General features: G+C 40.8%; 1 protein-coding gene across 2 annotated transcripts in view; it reads left to right on the plus strand.

Annotated features, from left to right (window-relative positions):
* GPRIN2 (G protein regulated inducer of neurite outgrowth 2) overlaps positions 1-20,054 on the plus strand; it is a 33,747-nt gene that overhangs the window by 7,992 nt on the left and 5,701 nt on the right. For both annotated transcript variants that reach the window (XM_072871082.1, XM_072871081.1), the window contains one exon: positions 4,912-5,041. The gene's annotated coding sequence lies outside the window, so the exon portion shown is untranslated. The remainder of the gene's footprint in view (positions 1-4,911; positions 5,042-20,054) is intronic.

The following is a 20,054-nucleotide window of genomic DNA, read 5'->3' on the forward strand; positions in this document are numbered from 1 at the left end:
CTGGGAATTGAGGCATCAATGTTCAAGTCTTTATTTAGATGCTTGAGTCCCATTAAGTGAGCGAACTGTCCCTACAGCAGGCTTTGTTCATAGCGCTCAGCTCTGGGCACCAGCTAAGATCTAGAAAAGACTCAAAACTTTTGTTTCTATTTGTCATCCAAAGACCAAATCATTGTTTTGAATCACACCATTTGCAAAAGAAACTGAAGAGGTTTAGTATATACATGAATGTGTTTTTGAAAAGAGTTCAGATCCAAATTTGCAAGAGTGTCTTGGTGGACAAGTCACGTAGGACAGAATTATTGGTGACTTCTCAAAGTGTAATATTTTGTACTGTTTTTTTTCTGGGAGCAGGCCCTGGGAGCCCTGCTGGCTTATGTGGTACTGGCTTGCCTCCTTTCCAGTTGAGAGTAACAGAGCAGGTGGAAGACTAGCAATGAAATGCAGAGCGAAGTTAAACATGTGATTAAATTCTCAAAAAGGCCAAAGCCCTTATTGCATGAAAGGCAGCTTAAAGCTACCCCAAAACTGGCTTGAAGGGTTATTTTTTGTTCAATTATTTATTGCTTTTTGCTACTGGATATTAAGCAACTGTAGAGAACAGGGGAGACATTCTGGTGGTTGTGCATAGGAGGAAATGAGATTTGGGAAAAGGAGAAGTGAGAGCAGAGTGCCCATGTGATAGTCCCTTGATTTAAGATGAGATTTAAGGGTTCATGTCATTGAACCTTTGGTTTATAACAAAACATGCTTAAAAGAGGGATCTTGTTTGCATTCTCCATAATCAGCTGTTGTTCTATTCATTTGATAACCAAACAACAAAAAAAAAAAAGTGCTCTGTGGAGATTTGCTAAGTCTTTGAAATAGATGAGATTGCTTATATCGGCAAGCTGCCTGGCAAACTGCCAAGGCAAAATAAAGGCAAAAGATCTGGTCTGCTTTGTTGAGAAAGCTGCTCTTAAATCCAAGATGAAAAAGAAAAGAGATGACATGGCTCAAAACCATCGGTTTTCACAGTACTAAAAAGCCTGACAGCCTTCAAAACAATTAATTTCGCAAAGAAGAGTACTACATCTATGTTGCTCCTTGAAAAAAATCATGTCAGTAGTGTTACAGCATTATTCCCAAGAAAGATGAATGTAGATGACCTGCAGATTTCATAATGACTTTATGAAACCAACAGATGAGATAAACCCACACAAATCATCTTCCTTGTCACAGAAAAATAAAATTGCAGAATAGAGGCTTATTCATAGACCGTACTTGCTACAATTGGGCTGTCTAACCAGCAGTTCTCTTCTCCCAGGCAGAAGCACCAAAGTCATCATGCTGCTCGCTAGATGTAAATACTCTAAATGTGTCTGACAGCTATTCTTTTCTAAAAATAGATACACAGCCCCCCCAGCCTGGCATATCCTTAATTAGATGTATAAAAATGGCTTTTTTCTATTGATCTATCTATCTTCCATATATAATAGTGGAGTGCTTAAAGAGTAAGGCAATATCTTTAATACCTAAAGATACTGCTTTTTAACAGTGGCTTCTTATTAGGCTATCATATGCACTGTAGTGCAACGCGGGCCGTAAGGGTCTCTGGGGAAGGGTTCAGTCTCAGTTCTTGTAACACAGAATGCTCATTGCATTAAATGAATAAACCACCCTTAGAATAGAGACTGGACCCCAGTCTCCTGTCCCCATATAGACAAATCACTAGAAAATATTGCCATGTTCATTCTCACTTTTTCCCTAATTCTCAGTGGTTTCACACACACCCCCCACACACACCTGCAGTTTAAGGTTTTCACTGTGGAGTCTGACGAGTGGTAGGAGAAGGGGAAGGAATGCCAAAATAACACAGACTGGTTTGCACTTTGGGGAAATGACAACAGAGGTAGGTCGTGATTCTGAGGATTATTTGGACATAGATACCTAAAGACTACTTTCTGGGTCTAGTTCTTAGTCAGTACCGGGAAGTCTGAGAATTTGAGAAGAGCTCATTTTCTTAAATAACTCTGGTACATGAGAAGATGGTTTAGAGTTGCAGATAGTAATAAGTTAAGCATTTATATATAAATGGCATTGCTTTCTTAAGTAGAACATTAACATGTGATCAGATGGATTCTATCTGTAAGTTATCTTTGAATTAACAGCTGTTGCATGTTTATCTAAAATTTTAATTTGAAGGTTTTGTGATACTGCTTATCTGACAGAATTGCTTTCTTTGTAAAAATTCTGTTAGAAATAATTGTGCTTCTTAGGTCAAATGGAAGGTGATGGTCAGTTTTATGTTTTCAAACAGTCTCAGATGCCTGTTTGAAAGGCATCTTGCCTTCTATAGGAGCTGGCCTAGCAAGTGTGTGAGAAAACACTTGCTATGCCAGCTCCTGTACTGGACTGACTGGAATTATTTTGGGTATCCAAGCATAAGCAAAAACTGAAAACCTGGCACTGCATAGAGAATGCCAATTTCAATAAGGGGCTAGAAGTATCTAGAGCGGAGAGCTTCTGACTGGTTATAGGCATAGTAAAAGTTAAGTTTGGCTATGGTGCATTAGTTATTATCTTGAAGGCTCTCTCAGACTGCGCTAAAGTGCTGTTACTCTTCAGAAACACTCAAAAATACTTCACAATGGAGATATCCAAGACCTGATCCAAATTGACTGTGGCAGATGACATTCAGACAAATGAGCAGTGTTACCCACAAGACAGCATATTGTTCCTGGAGGGCTACATTATTGTTGTAGACTAGAACATATGACAGAAATGCATTAAGCTAAAATCGGCCTGGTGGCAGGTGCATGTCACTGGCTTTGAACCAACAGACAGCAAATATCAGCCTGCCGGGGTTTGCATACAGGGCCCCCAGACAGACGTATATGAACAAATTGCAAGCAGCATTTTTGTGAGTCAGCCCAGAAAAGCACTTCCAGCAGGGCACTCGCCCACCAGGAGCACCTGAACCTGCCTCCTCAAAGAGCAGCTCTGCCAGCAAAGAGCTCGGGAGGTTCAAGGCTGATGGAGGAGTTCAGCAACCACAGCCTAGGCAGGTCCAAATCGCCCCACTTGGCGTGAAAAAGTGACTACAAATGGCAGCAGTCCGGGCAGTGCAAGAACAGGCTGTAGGGTTATAAATGGGAAGGGGTGAGAGGAGGGCTTCGGTACAAGTTTTAGGTCTTGTATGGAGGAACCAAGAGATCAGGATGGTTTTCCCACCCCATACCTTCTTCTGAAGAGACGTAGCTGGCCAAAGTGTGGTTAGTGAATTTTAGGTTAGACAAAGGGCTTCTGGGCTAGGACTGGCTGCTTCTGTCTCGAATGTGGAAGCCCTGATTGCCTGGATGGAGGCTGGGGTGACAAAAACTGGCCTGCGGGTCTGACAGCTCTGCCCGGTGGTGCCCTCCTTCAGCAGGCAAACAGAGCTAACTGCTTTTTCTCACATGAGGTGACTCAAAAGTCATGGGACTGGTGGCTTGCTTTCTTCTGATCTTCAAGCACCCAAATCAGTAAACAGTAATTTTGAAAGTTCTTTTCCATGGCTGGCGTAGGACTTTAATTTCATTAAATTAAACACATTGTCACATGTTTAAACCCTGGGTGGAGTTCTGGGGAAACATGAATGCTAGTCAGGCTGAGCAACAGTGGCAGAACTGTTCTACAAAAATCCTGTTGAAAAACAGTTTTTCCCTTCTTCCCAAAAGAAATTTGTTAACATTGTCTGGATTTAGCCTAATGTATCTGTAGGCTATTGACTTCTCAGTTTCCTTTAACTGTCAACTTTTGTTAAAGAAAGATACAGGATAAATTCTCCAAATTGGAATTTGAGACATCTTTACACCTTTTCTCATTAAATGTAAAATGAAAATGCTGTATGCCAATCGCATCGTTATGGATGCCCAGACGTGTAACCTGTTGAGGTAAAAGTTGGTCACCAGTATCTTTCAGTAAGCACATTTTGATGCTTTTAATGAAAATAGTCAACCTTGCTGGACGTACCAAATCCAGGACAAGAGAGCTATGCAACTTCCTTCTGTAGGGAGTTTAAAGAAGAAGAGAAATGCAATGTTATCCTTACCTTGTACCCTTTATATGTTCTTGGGACATCATTTGGGCAACTTGGGACAAGTTTGGAAGATGCATTTGACTGGAAGGGTCATACACTGAGTTGTTCCACAGCTGGCCACTGGCAGCCATGGAACAGTGTTGGAATAGCTATGAGTGCCAGCGGTGTGTCTTGCCATGTCAGCCAAAGGTCTTTTGCTGGAATAAGAAAGGAAGCAAAATGCTGTAGAGTTGTCCTCTCCCTGCAGCACCACTGCAGTCCTATACCACTGGGGGGAGAGTTGCCTGGGCGTGATCCTGGGCCGCCAGGAATGCTGATAAGAATGCTCTGGAAGGGACGTGTTGAAGGAACTTCTGTTTCCGGCCTTGTAGGAAGGATGCACAAGGTCAGCACAAACAGCTGACTTCAAGTGCCTACTCTGCCTCATTGCTGTAATAAACATGGCAAGTAAAATAAAGCAGCCGGAAAGCTGCTGCTGACCCGTGCATGGCTGTTAACCCCCAAAATGCTTCCTGACCGGTAGCCTGAGGGAGTAATCGCTCAGTGAGTGTGTGGGGGTGTGTGTCTTAGGAACAAAGCCTGGAAGCACATAGAAAATGGCTGGGTTTGCAGCCCATTTTGAAGACTCAGGGAGCAATCTTGTGTTCCTAAAAGCATCGGGTGGGGGGTCTTGGTCCCCCTCTCCCAACTGAGCTAGGCATGATGGGAGGGTACTGGGTGAAGACTTAGGAACAAAGTGAGAATGTGCTGTGTTTTACAGGAAAGGTATTAACTCCTTCCTGAACAGAAAGAAAGAGGACTTGAATGGGTTATTTTCTGATGTTTTGGCATCTTTCTCCTTGCCCCATCAGAGATCCAACCAGCCTGCCTTGTGTGAAGCTTTAAATGGAGGGGAATAGGCCAGGAAGAAATAAAAGCGGCTCACAATGCGGAGACAAGGAGCGGTGCTTGGGAAAGGACCAAGTGTAGCAGCTGATAAAGGTGAGTGAAAGAGGAGATTCTTTAGAGAAACAGGCCACCATGGATGGGGACAAGATTCCGCTGGCCACATCTGTCCTTGATGTTCCCCAATGCACCGTGGGTCACACATGGCAGCTTGGAGGGACCTGGATGCCTGTGTCCTCGAGGCAGGGTTTCCCTGCCAGGGGAGGATGGGACAAGGGATGCTCAACAGCAGCACCCTCGGGACCCTGCCAGTGCCCTCGGGTGAGCGCCTGTGTCAGGCCGAGTGCGAGGGCATGGTGCTGCCCTCACACTTGCGTGCAGCGAGGGCCAGGCTGGCCGCAGCCTCCGGCAAGTTGGGGATCCCCCATGAGGCACAGTAGCACAGTGGTGCAGGTGGCCATACTTACGTGGGCGGCTGTGAGCCCAGAAGTGCCAGGCACGGAGGGAGGGCATGACTGGAAGTGTAGCTGCCAGGGCGTGCAACTTGTGGGAGGGCAACCGAGGCCACAGCTGCAAGCACCCTGATGTGTGTGCTGATACATACTTTTTTTAAAGTCACTGTGGTTCAACTAAGATTTGTTTTAGTAAGTGGAAACAGGTTCTGGAAAATGACTTGCAGTAGAAAATTTGTTGTAAATTGTGTCCTGTCCATGACAAACTTGATAACTATCTGTAGCATACGGCTTTTTCCATTTCTCCCTGCTCAGCACAAACAGTCTCACTCTTTTCAATCCATTGGGATGTCCTTGTTCCCAGTCCATGCCTATAGAACTGATGCATTCTAGGTTTTGTTTTGGTTTTCCCCCCCCCCCCCGATCGTTCCAGATTACGAGAAGCGATGGGTGTTTCCTACTGGTGATTTCACATGTACATGAGGGTAGAAATTGAACGCAGCCAGGGTGGCTTGGCCCGGGTGCCAGTTCCCTTGTATACCTTTTAGAATTTTCCTTTTTCCCTTATCATTTCTATTCTCCCCCCCTCTGCTCCTCCTCTTCCTGCCCCTCTTTGCCTCCCCTCCCTGTGCTTCCCTGGCGGCATTGCCGGCTCTGCACAGGCCCAGTTTCTCTAATCAGATGAAGCGGCAGGATTATCTCTCTCCCTCCCTCCTAGGCTCCATTTTATTTCCTCTCCAGCCAAGGGGGGAGGCAGGAAGGGGCGTCACGTCTAGGCTGAGGAAACCCCATCTCCCAGTCTCCTGCATTTGATGCTCTCTAACAATCCCTCCTCCTTCCCCTTATCATATGCTCACCTTAGTGTCAACAGCATCAGGCGGATCAAGGAGCCCAGTTTCTAAAGGGAATCTGAACTCTTGTGGCTTTTGTTCTCCTCAGATTTCTGAGCATCTATTTTAAATACCCTCCACGTAACTTGGACAGGGAAGCTGGATGTGCAGTCTCTGAGTAGGGGGAAGGTAAGGACCACGGACGAGATGTATTGCCCGTTCTCTCGTCTCCCGTAAGGACACCGAGTCCTCTCCATTTTGCCAGCAGGTCTTTGGGAGTAACAAAGCAGATGAGGGGAAGGGAGAGGAGCTGCACAGAGACAGACCCAGGCTTCTGTAAGTGCTGTGTTGGCAGCAGGGGGTTGATAGCTGGGCTGAAAAGCCCAGGAAATTGTAGTTTTCTCATTTACTAAAGTGATGGGAACTATGGCTCTGAGCTTTAATTGAATTTAATGTAGTTTTGCAGAAGGTGTTTTTTTGTGCTGGTGTCTTTCACTTAGATGTGTATGTATTTGTCTTTTAGCAAGCGTTTCTAGAATATACTTGTCACCTTTTCTCTGGGGGAGAAACCCCCCCATAATCCCATTCATTTTATTCCTCTGCACATCTGCAAGTTTACGAAGATGCTTTCTGATTCTTTTGTGTGTATGTTGGGTTTTTGGTACTAGAAAAAAGAAAAGAGTAAATTGTATTGCTTTAAGTTGCTACCTTGTAGTACTAATCTGCCAGAGAATGGTTTCCCTTGTTTTTTCCACCATGTGTACCACGTTTTTTAAATTCCTAAGAAGTTAATACCCAACACTAGGGAAAAACTGAGGAATATTTCTGTGCCTTCTGCATATCAGCTTTGTTTTACACTCTTTCCTAGGTAAATGATCAATCACTATTTAGAATGACAGATAAAATTTTCTCTTAAACCAAAATGTCTTTCCCAAAGTCAAAGATTTGATTTGGTTTGGCATTTTATTGTCACTAGAGTAAATGTTTTACATCAGAAACCACAGTAGAAGATTGTTTTGTGCATATGTTGTAGCTTATAACCTCCTATGATTGAAAGTAAGAATTTGTGCTGATGCACTTCTGGATTTTAGGTGAAGAGGTTTAAAAGGGAGGGGGAGAGCAAGCAGTAATTTCTGTTTAGAGAACTCTAAGCATGAATGGTGACTGGAAAGATAACCATTGGATAAATATATTTTGTGAGATGTCGATCTTGTGCATAAATAAGACGGACCATATAACGATCAAAATCTACCTCTTTTCCAGTGACTCATGCTTCAAAGTAATCATCTGATGCAAAAATATCCGTGATTTCCTTGCACCAAGACATTGATTAAAGCTTGCAAATAGTTGTTTGCATGTTTAAGGTTAAGCATATGTCTGACTGTTTGCAGGACCTAGGTTGCAGTTAAGATCTGAGTTCAAAGACCTCTGCGTGAAGTCTTTGTGTAAAAGAATTGGGTTTGGGGAAGGTTTCGTTTATGAGAGTGGATTAGATGAGGGCTTCATGTTTTCATGTCGTGGCTCAGTTACTCTGTAAAACACTCTTCTCTGATTATAGGGTTTTGTTGATTTTTACCATCCAGACATTTTATCTTAACTGTACTCTAGAGAGAGCTGCAATTGCAGTTTAGTTTATCTGACAATTATCTAAGGCTGCATAAACAAGAACAGTGAACTGCATATAGCCTTGTGATGTCTGAGCTGGTTTATAATACCAAATGTGATAATTCCCCATTAGATAACCATACCAAATCCACATTTTTCCTTCCATAGTGAACTAAACATTCAAAATACACTTGAAAAATAAGAGTGTATGAGGGAGGGTGGAACAGAGGAAAATTGTTGTTGATGATCATTATACTTCTGAAGTTTAATTTTCTTTCTGTAAGGGCAATGACAAAGGGTAAATTGGAGGTAGCTTTAAAACACTCCAGATGAGCAGAGGTATTTGCTGTAGCAGTGAGATAATGTTACACCTGTCTGCAGGCTGGTTAGTTCTGTGCAGAACAGCAGCAAAATCCTCTTCCTTCTTCAGCAACTCTTCTGGAGATCAGAGAGGCTGAATTCTCCGTTCCTTTCCCCTATAGTTAATGTTTTAAAATGAGGATGGAGTGTACTTGACTGGTCCCTTTTATTTGGATATTGCAAGCTGTTACACAATTTGCAGGAGAATGCAGCCTAGGAAAGATGCTTTCAAAGGCCCAGGAACTAGACAGAGAGCTGTTAATGGTATTTATTAATTTTCTGTGTTCTATAAGTATTTTTTTCAATGAATCAGAAAAAAAAATAATCTTATTTTTGTTATCACATGCCATAGTTTTATTGTTGCAAGTGACACTCAAGTCATTGGGCAATTCTTTTACTTCCTAAAAGAAACAAAAGTTTGTATCTTTGGCAGATGTATGTGATATTTCATTGCTTGTAGTCCCAAACCATTCCAGCCCAAGAACAACAGTATAGCATGAATCATAGGCTGCACAAGGATGTTAAACTTTACTTTCCTTGTCAGCCTTGCACTCTTTTTTTTTTTTTTTTTTTGGGGGGGGGTGGCACTGGCCTTTTGGTTAATTCTTGCAGTTTCATTGTACAGTAATAAGAGTTTTTTAACTGGTGTAAACTGTAAATCTGTATGCGTATACAGCATCATATGTGAAAACACTTCTCTTTGGGCTATTAAAATTCTGGAAGATCTGAATCATCCAGACCCTTAATAGTCTTTTTTTCCTCAGGGGGAGGGTGCGTGGTGTTTCAGTGGCGAGAGCGAGATCTTTTCTGTAAAATCAAAAAGAGGGGAAGAATGAAAATAAATGTTGGAGTACAGTGGTCAGGAATATCTGCATGAGGGATACAATGAGAAGGCAGTGAACTGAGAGATACTAAATGAGCCATTCTCTGGTTACGATCATTTGATGCGATATTTCTTATGGATACATTATAACTATTGCATTAATCTAAAGCCATGCAGCTGATAGTTATACACATATGTATGTTAAGAACTGTCCTGTAGGAGTATTCTCTGATTCCTTAGTGGATAGGGGGGAAGAAGGTGGTCTCTTTCCTTTACAAAAGCTGTTAAAGTTCTTCAGAATAAAGTTCCACTCAGAGAAATTATCTTTAGCAACAGGAACCACAAAAAATCACTTTGGGGTTGCTTAGGTATATATACTCAGAGCATGGGAATAGAGACAGGCTAACTAAATGAAGTTGACATCAGCCCGGACTGCTAGCATGGTGTTGAGTGTGAACATTAAGCATGTGAGTTACATCCAAGCGTCATTCTGCACCAAAAAAGCATCATAAGAAAGATCACCTTTAAACTGGCCTGTCCCCATGTGTGTCTTTAAAGTAGTACATCTTCCAAAATTATGGCTTAACTCTTGCACAGTCTGGATGTGATACAAAACAGAGAAAGGAGCAGGAGTATTTCTCCATCTGCAGAATATTTGCTAATTAAGCTTTAGCAAGGGCATACCTGACTGTGCAAATGAAGGTTAATGGGATTGAGCAGTTGCAAGACCTTCATTTGACTTGCAGCGCTTTACTCTAGTCAACAGTGCGTAAGACTGACAGAACCCAGTTCATCTGAGCTGAATTGAAAGGTCTGACTTCCTTTTCAGCTCAAACTAAGCAAACCTGACATGGAAATTGGAGAGATGATGAATGCACAAAGCCATCCTAACTCTTCTAAACTGGATTCTTTTTAGACTTTTAGAATTATTTTATTGCTTTCTACAAAGATTCTGCTGGGAGAGTTCAGTGTTTATGACTGAACAGGGTGGATAAGTATGTCTTGGAACATAAGTATGTTGTCAAGGAAAAAGATACATCTTGTTTTAGCAGTTTTATTTGGTTCTCGGTGGCCTCTAAACTGTGGAAGGGGTGGAATGCTTTTGTTGATTTAGTAAAAAGAAAGGTGCTAACAGATTGGAAAGAAACTTTTGGAGTTCACTGCCTCCTTCATGTGTATCACCTTGCCTGTAGAATACAGGGATCACTTTTGTGGTTCCTTTCAAAAGTCATTCCTTTTTACCTCATTTCAGTAAATGGTACAGGTTCCACTAATCAATTAAACAAATGGTTTAATATTGCAAAATGGTTGCACATTCCAGCTTCTTTTGAGGCTCAGGATGAGAAGCTATGTGAAAACTTCTCATTGGCAATGACAGATAAAAGTGCAAATTATGAAACCATGAAAAAAACCAATCATTGAATCATTCTGTTTGGAAGGGACCTTGGGAACTCATCTGTTCCAACCTCCTGCTCAAAGCAGAGCGAGCTATGAGGTCAGATCGGATTTCTTAGGGTTTTGTCCACTTGGGTCTTGAATATGGTCAAACCAATGTTTGAAAAGTGAAGAATTCCTCTAACAGAGACTCAATTCTTTATAATCGGTATCTTGTTGCTAGCAGTTAACAGGAGATGCTTAAAGAGTTCTCCTCTAGCTGTCCATGTCATACAAGTAGGATCTTCCTCTACCCTGGTGATGACAGGAACCTGCATTGTCTTGCAGCTCTTGAATTGTTCCAAATTTATACCTCAATATTTTGTGTTTCTGACATTATTAAATGTTAATAAGGAAGTAGAGACTTCCACAGCTCATTTTGTGGTTGAGATTAACCAAGAGGAGGAGAAACTTGCTTGTTTACATAGAGCAGGGTGTAAACATAAGTTCTTGAGGAAGTTCTTCACATACTCGGATTTGACAAAACATTTGCAAGCTTTAGTCTGCTGCTTTAATGTGTTGTGGTTGTTCTCTCCTTAAGGTCTCTGGTGTCAAACAAGCTTTGGATAGCATCTTGTGAGCATGGGCTCTCCTCTCGCTCTGTTTTGCTTCCCTCATCCTGAGAGAGTAGAGATGCTCCCTTTCATCCTTTTCAGGTGTTTCCTGAAAACTATAGATAACAGTTTCCCGCATAGGTCTGATTAGACCACAGAGTAATTGGGACAGTTGCTTTTTTGAGAGACACCACACTTTGACATAATAACTGTTATTTATGATGAGATATCAAGTTTGAAAAGGAAACTTATTCTTCCCAGTTCCTCCCATATTCTTTGTTTATATGGTTTCAAAGTTAGTTTATACTACAGTCGGACAATGGGAACTTTTAGCAACGCTATGAAACACAATTAGATAGTCGTCTTTTTAGTCCTTTTCAATACTCACTTGACTATATGTGTGTAGCACCACTTATCCCTCTGGACAGAGATTGCCGGTTCTTTTCCAGCTTAAAGATATATAAAAGACAGCTTGCAGTGTGAACCGAAGATTTAAATTTGTCACAGAATCTCTCTGCCAAAGGGATTTTCATGAAAAGTTCATCATAGTAAATAAAAGCTTGTAAGTGAATGCGGCACTGCAGGACAACATGGTCTGCAGTTGTGACAGCTCTGCTTATAAAGGTGTAATGAATCTACTTATAATAACCCATTGCTACTTAATATACCATGCATATATAATATGTATGTTATTAGCATGCATATTATATATACAATAGATACATACGACACCTAATTTGAGAAATTCTGTTAATGCTGGTTTTATGTATTTGGAATCCTTAAGGTTACTCATCCTCACTTGATGCTAGGAAGCTGGAGGGAGGGGGTGCTTTAAACAGATGCTTCTGAGCCATGGATAGTGTCTGAACTTTACCGGTAATATAAGTTTTCTGCGAGGGCAACAAGAATTTCACTCAGAGATGCTCTATTTATTTATTTCAAACCAAATATTACAAAAGAAGGGCCAGAATACATTCTTCTCAACGTCTTATATTTAATATCTTTCATTCAGGGATTTCAGAGTGCTCTGCAATCATGAATTAAGCCTTTAAATACCTACATCAGGGGCTTCTGCATCTAATCCCTGAGTCACAGATGAGTAAACTGAGTCACAAAGTGAATGACTTGCTCAAGGTCAGTGAGCACAGACAGAATTAGAAGGCAATTGTTTCCTCTTTCTAATTACTGAGCAATTGTTTTTTATAATCTGGAAGTCAGCCTTTTCCTACCACTGCTGAGAGCAACTTCTGGAGGTAGATGGATTGCCTTTTTGAATCTTTCTTTTCTCCAATGTTTTGTGTACAGTTCATAAACACTGTCATTTACATAAAAAAATAAATTTTTTTTGTAGCCCTTGTGTAGTGTTCAGTCACAGGGAAAAATAAGGGAACAAGAAATGTGGGTAAATTACTAGGTCTTGCTAGATAACTTACCAGGTTTTTTTAGGCAGGAAAGAGATTTAACAAATACATTTAGAAGAATGAACCATCTTTGATTGTTTTGGTGGGGCATCTTTCAATCTGTAAATATTGTCTTCCTTTATCCTAACAGAGATGTTTGGAGAGCTTCAGATTACCATTACTTTTGTTTATGTCACCATTATTCCTGTCTGATGCTACTATAGGAATTGCCATCCTTCTATTAAGGATGATATGTGAACACGAAAAGCTGTTGTACTTGTGGCTATATCTAGTCAGTATTTTTAAGGCAGATTTGAGCTTGCTTTGTCTGCCACCGTAACTAGTTATAAAGCTTTGATCTCTGTCGGCATAACACTGAGCCCAAGTGAGAGAGTTTTTCTGGGAGGCTGGGCATGTTAGAGGCTCAGCTCTGCACTTTTGGCCACCTCCTTCCAGTCAGCACAGAGCACACGCACACTAACTGTCCATCAGCTTAGGGACATGGCGTAGTGGTGGACTTGGTAGTGTTAGGTTTACGGTTGGACTTGATGATCTCAAAGGTATTTTCCAACCTATACGATTCTGTGATTCTGTGACTCACACAGATTGTGTGATGAGCTTTAGGTGTCAGATGCACGTTCACTTGTCAGGGTGGAGTATCTCATTACCCTTGTATTCCAAAGTAACTAGCTACAGTGCTGAATTCTGAAGTTAAAGCTAGGATATCCATAGGGCAGGGAGGCTTAGCCACGCCGAGTTCATATCTTCCCTCTAACTGTTGCTATTAAGCTTTCAAGCAAACAGCAAAAATGATGATTTGAATACTTTCTACTAAAACACATGAATTTACAAGTAGATATTTTGATCACTTAGCCAGTTTGGGTGGAGTTTGTTGGACATGCAAACTGCTGGCCTCTTGTGAAGATTGCATTAATATGTAGCTGTACTCCCTTGCTGTGAGATTGGAAACAGGCTGTAAGCTGGCTTTTGGTTTTCTGTATGATTTTTAAGTTCATGATGCTTCACAGGCAACTGTGATTCACAAAGTTTGCAGGCTTGGGCCTCTGATGGGTAGAGGCTTGCTGAGCAAGCTATAGCCATGTGTTTTGGGAGAGTTCCAGATCAATAGGTTTGCTTTCGGGGTAGTCTGTTCAGGACTGAAGAGTGGACCCAAAAAGGGAGCTCTGAGGAGGATGAGTCGTTCACTACCAGACTGACCCTGTCCCCCTCCAAATTGGTACATGTGATGGAATAGGATTTGATCCTCTGCTGTGAAGAGGAAAAGGTTCACTAGTGTCTGTCTCTCTGAAATAAATCAAATGTAGATAGGTCACTGCAAATTCTGTGCATTAAAGATTAATTCCTAAAGAAATTATGAAATGTTTTTCTCCTAGGACTTTTGTACTGCCAGGGAATATCAGTAGCCAGCAATTCTTAACAGCATAAACCTGGCAGCTGAATTAACAGTTTCACTTTGCATAATTCTGTTCTGCTTAAACCAGAAAGGCAATTATATTAATGTACCACTTCTGTAGGCACACACTGTTCACTGTAAGCACGATTCTAGGTCAGTGTTGCCTGCTGTCATAATATTTGATGGTTTTGGTTGTTTTTTTTTTAAAACCCCAGCTGCTGAAAACAGCAGATTACATGACCATATCAGCATGTTTCATTTGTAATGAAAAAGTTTTAAGTCTTCTGACTGAAGACACAAGCTTTAAAGACATGGGCTGTCAAATACTAACAGTGAGCACCAAACATGATTGTACAATATCCCATACTTTCGCTCTGTCAGGTATATTGTAGGGCAGCTTGTACACTGAGGTAGGTCTATGTGCACATGGAGACATAGTGGGAGTAATGTTTTGCTTATAATTTTCTCCTAAAAAAAGATCAAAATCCTAAGAGATCTTTGAAGTTGTTTCTGGACAGATGATTAAATAAAGAAAGCGGTGAAGAAGACGCATAGTTGCACGGTGCATCATGTGGTGTCTCAGGACTACACCCAACACATGCCTCCCTTGTGATAGAGTGCACCCCTCTCTGGTTTCCCAATAATTTATTTACAGCCCTGTGTGAATTGTCCTTCCTGGGAATTCAGTTAAAGTTGTCATTAAAACAGTCTCCTTTGGTTCATCCTTCCCAGGATGTGACACTTTTGATTTAACCTTTTTCATTTTAGAATTTACAATTCCCAGCTCTTCTTTCCTGGCTCAGACTCTACCAGAGCTGTGGGCTGCCCCTGCTGTTTCTTAAAAGCAAATGCTCATCCTCTTGCATGACTTTTCTTATGCTGTTGGGATAATTGTGGACATAATGGCGTTGTCATTCTGCCTTGAGGTCAATGTATCAGCAAATGTTCGAATCCATTCACTTTCTGACATGGGAACTATTTTATTATCCCCTGGTGAGGTCACTGGTAACCAGGGGTAACTTCAGTGTTTGGGGGAAGAGGTCTCTGCTTGGGTCCTCAGTAAGGAGAAAGCTGAGGTTCATTGATACGCAGTAAAAGGGGGACTCCTTCCTTTTCATCTTGTTGCCAATCAATGAAGAGAGATGTCTGTCCAGTGTGCTCAGCTTCAGATGGGGAAAAGACAAAGTCTTTTAGAAAAGCCTGATAGACAAAGCGATAATTAACAAAAACGAAAGAAAAGCTGTGACTAGTCAGCTTATACGTACGTAAAACACACACGATCTATGCTTTTGCTGTGCCGTGCACTGAGTGTCATAACTCTTCTGCTCTCATGTTTTCTAGCCTGTCAAATGTACTCCTTTTCCTACAAGGGAATTATGGTCCTGGTGACAGGCACCACTGTCACCGGTGCTTCTAGTGGTGCAGAACTGAAAAATAATCCCATTCATTCGCATACACAGTATGCACTTGTCTGTTGTGTGCATCTGATGGTATTTGTAGATGCCCAGATCAGTCTGTCCTGTAGACCTGTCTGATACTTGGAAATATAAGATGACCCAAAATATTTACAAGAGGGCATTAGCAGATTGAACTGAACAAGGCATAGTTAATTTATAATGCTATTCCAAAATGGAAAGCCTAAAGGAAGATGATGGATTAAAGATTAAGTAATTGGGGTCTCAACCTGATTCTATATTAAACTAGTTGCATTGATATAGTTGTATTTACAGAATTCAGAGAAATTCCTTGAAGTTCCCTGATGAGTGATACCTTTTCCCCTGTTGTAACTCCTCTATTTCTTCCTTTCCCTTATACCTCACCAAAATAAAATAACTATTAAAAACACCAAAAAACCCTAATCCCACACACTTGAATCTCTAAGCTTTTTACCATGGCTAATCCTGTTTTGCCAATGCCTTTCAAGTGGTTTGACTCCCCCCACCCAACAGTAGGTGTTACTGATTACTGTTAATGGACTGTTTCTTTCAAGGGAGTGTAGGTAGGGAGAGGCCATCAGGTCTCATAATACTAGCATGTCAATCTTTGTGTAGGTGCAAAACAGATCTTTCTTATCTTGTGCAAGTTAATGGTAATTCTCAATGTGGACAAGCAGGGATAAATTTTTAGACATGACCATACTCTATTTTTTTAATTTTGGTGCTATGAGCCTCTTTAAAGTGAATACAGCTCTAAAAGAAATTAATGTCATATTAGATGATGTTCCTTTGTACGTCATTTTACCATGGTAAACATCCATCTTAGAAGTTCAGTCATAGATGCCAATAAGGAAGAGACATGGCTTAAAATACCAGGCCTGAAGAGAACACAGCGTGAATATGCTGCATTGCTTCTGGTACCCAAGGTAACCTGGCTGTTTAGGCAGAAATTTAGTTATTTCTGTGTGTGCTGTCTTGTGTCCCAGGCAGGTGTCAGCAGTGCTCATGGCTAAGCGCCCCTTAGGTTGTAATTAAAGTTCTGTCATTTTAACCATAAACTGCTCTTGCCTTTTCAAATTTATAACCACCATGTTTGTAATAAGATTAAATAGAGTTAAGAACCTACATATAGCAGCCTTCTATTCAAGTAAGTCTCGTACGTTAATTAAAATCACACTATTCTCCTTGTATAAAACATACATGTGTTTGTCTTGGAGTTTGGTGCTATTGCAGAAATTCTGTGTTTGTCTTATGAAGCTGATTATTGTACAGGTTACCAACCCCTGATGCACAGTGGGGCCAGAATGATGCAAATGATGGAGGGAATTCTGGGCAAAGACCTTGCAACCCCCTAACGCTGCACGTCTTCTCAAAAAGTGCTAGTGCTCGCCATGGAGGGTCCTGGTCAGTACCTGAAATTAACAGTCATCATCCAAAAATTTTGGTATGGATCAAATCACTTAACTCTTCCAAATTCTACACTTTCTTATTAATGCTCTCACCTCTAAAACTGGCTCTGATTCTATCACTTATTTGGCAGTCAGATGCTGGTTCTGAAAGCATAAAATGAAATATATGAAGAAAAAAATATTTTTTTTTTTGATTGTGTGATCAGCAAAGTGAAGAAGGGTGAAACAGCCTGCAGTCACTATTACAAGTCTTGTTAATTTGTGGGTTGACCATTACAGTTATATAAAGCAAAAATAACCTGTGGAAAACTCAGAGAAATAAGTCTCTGGCATTGCATGTATTTTTCTAGTAAATAGTATTAAATTTTAAATGAAATTTCTCTTTGTCTCTTCCCAAATTCGGCCACTAACTAGTATTGTTTAATGTGTTAGGCGATTCATACTGGATCACAACATGTTTAGTTACTGTAGTAACAGAGTACTTATGAAAAAGCATAGTCAGTGTCGTGTAACTTGCTAAGTTATGGTGCAGATTTTTGCTTGAGACAGTACTCAAAAGAAAAAATCCCTTCCTGGGATAAAGGATCCAGCAGCTGTGTTACTTTTATGCCATTTTGTAGTTTCTTTCTTTGCTTGTTGGAGGAAATGCAAGCATGGCTGGATTTCTTTTGTTATTAACACATCGTCTTATGTTAATATCCCATGTTACTATCCTCATTATGAAAACTATCATTTGTTTTGTGGATGTCTTGTTTATCATATCACTCTTTTGAAGCCTGCCAATGCAGGGAAGAAAGCAATCACAAGCAAATACATAATGCAGGAGCTAAATGCGATCATATTGAAAAGTCATGTGGTATTATTATATTACATGAAAGCTTGCTCTATATATTGACATGATTGTAGGGAATTATTCCACTTTATATCCACTTGTGTTTGTTGTCAAAATTGTAATTAGAAGTACATGCATGGAATACAAAAATACTGAAGAATTTTGGAATCATAGTTAATTTATGAATGTCTTTCTATTGATAACATACATGATATTTAATATTCTGAGACTAAATTTACGAGTGCATTAAATAGGTCGCAACTTTAATCATAAGTCATAGCAAAATACACATTTGTTGCTTTAAAGTAGTTCAGTGGAATTAGTGAAAGCAGCCTAGATCCCCTCATAAGCTATGTGAAGCTAAGCCAAAAATAGTGGATGTTAATTCCATTTCTATCCTAATCCTTTCTCTGCTTGTCTAACAATTTTCTATATATTCATAGCAGGGTATCTGCCTCAGAGTTCATGCTTTCTTGTTTGTTATTCAAGTGCAGATTTCCTTTGAATTTCCAAATGAAAAATCTCTCAGATCAACTCAGAATCTACAATAGGTATTTTTGAATAAAATTGCTTTCCTATAAATTATGTATTTACTTTTTAAAAAGGCAAAGTTAAGCAAAGCAGTCTTCTCTGCCCAACATGCGCAAAGAAGTTGTTTCAGGTCCCTAAGTACCCACGAAGTCAACTGTGTTTATATCCATGTTTCACATGGGTAATCCATTCCTGATTAGCTGACTCACAAAATACAATGGCACTGCATGACCGTGAAATCAGAGAGGTTCCATATTTTGGTTTGGGGGTTTTTTTTGGTTGTTTTTTTTTTTTTTAAAGTTTGTCACGCCATTCTCGGTACCCGCCCCAGCCCCTCGCTGGTATATGGGTTGGTATAACCATCCAGACACTTCTGCTTCCTGCCCCTTCTCAGAAGTCATCAGCTGGATGCAGTCTGCATGAGCTCATGTGGGAAGTACAGCACCTCTAGCGTGTGTACATGCAGTGTTGTGTCTCTTCTGTAGGGATGTAAAGGTACATGTAAGAATTTCTGTGAACCCTGGGGAACCAGTGCCAGCATTGCACAGGTGAAATGTAGAGTTTGGGAAGGTGGATATGGGATTACATGCCATTTCCAAAGTCCTTCCTTTCCTTAGGAAGAAGGGCACCGCATGTGCAGGTTTGCTCTGAGTTTATGCCACTAGTAAGTTTGCGTTTGTGCAGAGGGGAGTGGTCTTCCGTTTCCTCCCTGTGCTGACATTAGTGATTGGTGTGGCTGGATTGATGATCTGATATAGTGAGAGCTAAGCTAGTTCAAAAAAAAAAAAAAAAAATTAGGGTCAGCAAGCTGATGTGGTTTGTGGCACACCTGCACGCTCACTTACGCTACTGTGAAATGCTGTGGCAACATTTGGCTGCAGCAGAGGTGAGGAAAGGCCAGGTCTACCAGACATTGATTTGTTCTGCAGCCGTCACCCTCCATGCAGAGCTCCACGTGCGCAAGTCTGGCTCAGGGCCCTGCCTCTGCCAGGTGGGCAAAATGTACTAGTTGTGTAAGGGCTCATAGGTCTTTCCAGAGTGGGGAAAAGGAGCAGGGAATGGAGGGAGAAAGCAACAGGTGCCCTATAAATGGGGAAGTGTCCAGGCTGTCTGGGAAAACGTAACTTTCGGTTTCAACACAATGGGAAAGTGCATTATTCTAAGGGAAGCTGATCCATCTTGTTTGAATGGGGCTTTGTTTTCTTTTTTTTATTGTTTTTTTCCCCCATCCTTAACTATGTCCTAAAGTATCAGGTGAGATGCTGTTTTACTTAACTGGTAACTGTTCCCATTGTTTTTAAGGTCCAAAAGTCATAGGATAATTGTTACAGTTGTGCTAGCATGGAACACTGGTCTATCTGAGCAAAGATGTTCAAATGCTGTTGATAGTTGCTGGTTATAATGTTATATATATATTTGTACATGTGTAATATATGTAGCATTGGCCCATGTTTGGTCTTGATTTCAGCTGCAGTTGGAGTCTATGTGGGTGGAGCAAAAATAAATTTCTTCAGAGTTCTCTTTGAAGGTTTCATTGCAAACGTCACACGATGTTGTTTTCAGTGATATCAATATATTTGGACTGTTACGTTCATCTGAATGTGTTTCTTCACATTCAGGTGATTAATCAATCTCAAATTGCATCACTTCTTCCAGTTACAGAGGTTTCTGCAGCAATGCTACCCAAAGAAAGCAAATAGAGGTCTTGGTATCTATGTATATATACATATTTGAACCTTGTAAACTTTGTGAGGGAGTTCTTCAAAGTTTGCACAGCCTTATATCATCTGTAACAGGATATGTTTGAAGCTTCCTTTCACATGAGACTCAATATTTGTGACTGAGGATTTCCATTAGTAAATGTTGTTTCATCCCAGTGTGTGTGAGAGCCTTTGCAGGTGTTATCTTTTAAAGAGATTAAATGTAAGGTCTTCACCTTGCAGACAGCTATGCTCTGGTGTTTAATCCAATTGACTCCTTCGAACTCTATGTGGCAGACTATACCCATATGTGTAAGTGGCTGCAGGAT

This window comes from Ciconia boyciana, chromosome 8, assembly GCF_034638445.1.
Source record: "Ciconia boyciana chromosome 8, ASM3463844v1, whole genome shotgun sequence".
Lineage (NCBI taxonomy): Eukaryota > Metazoa > Chordata > Aves > Ciconiiformes > Ciconiidae > Ciconia > Ciconia boyciana.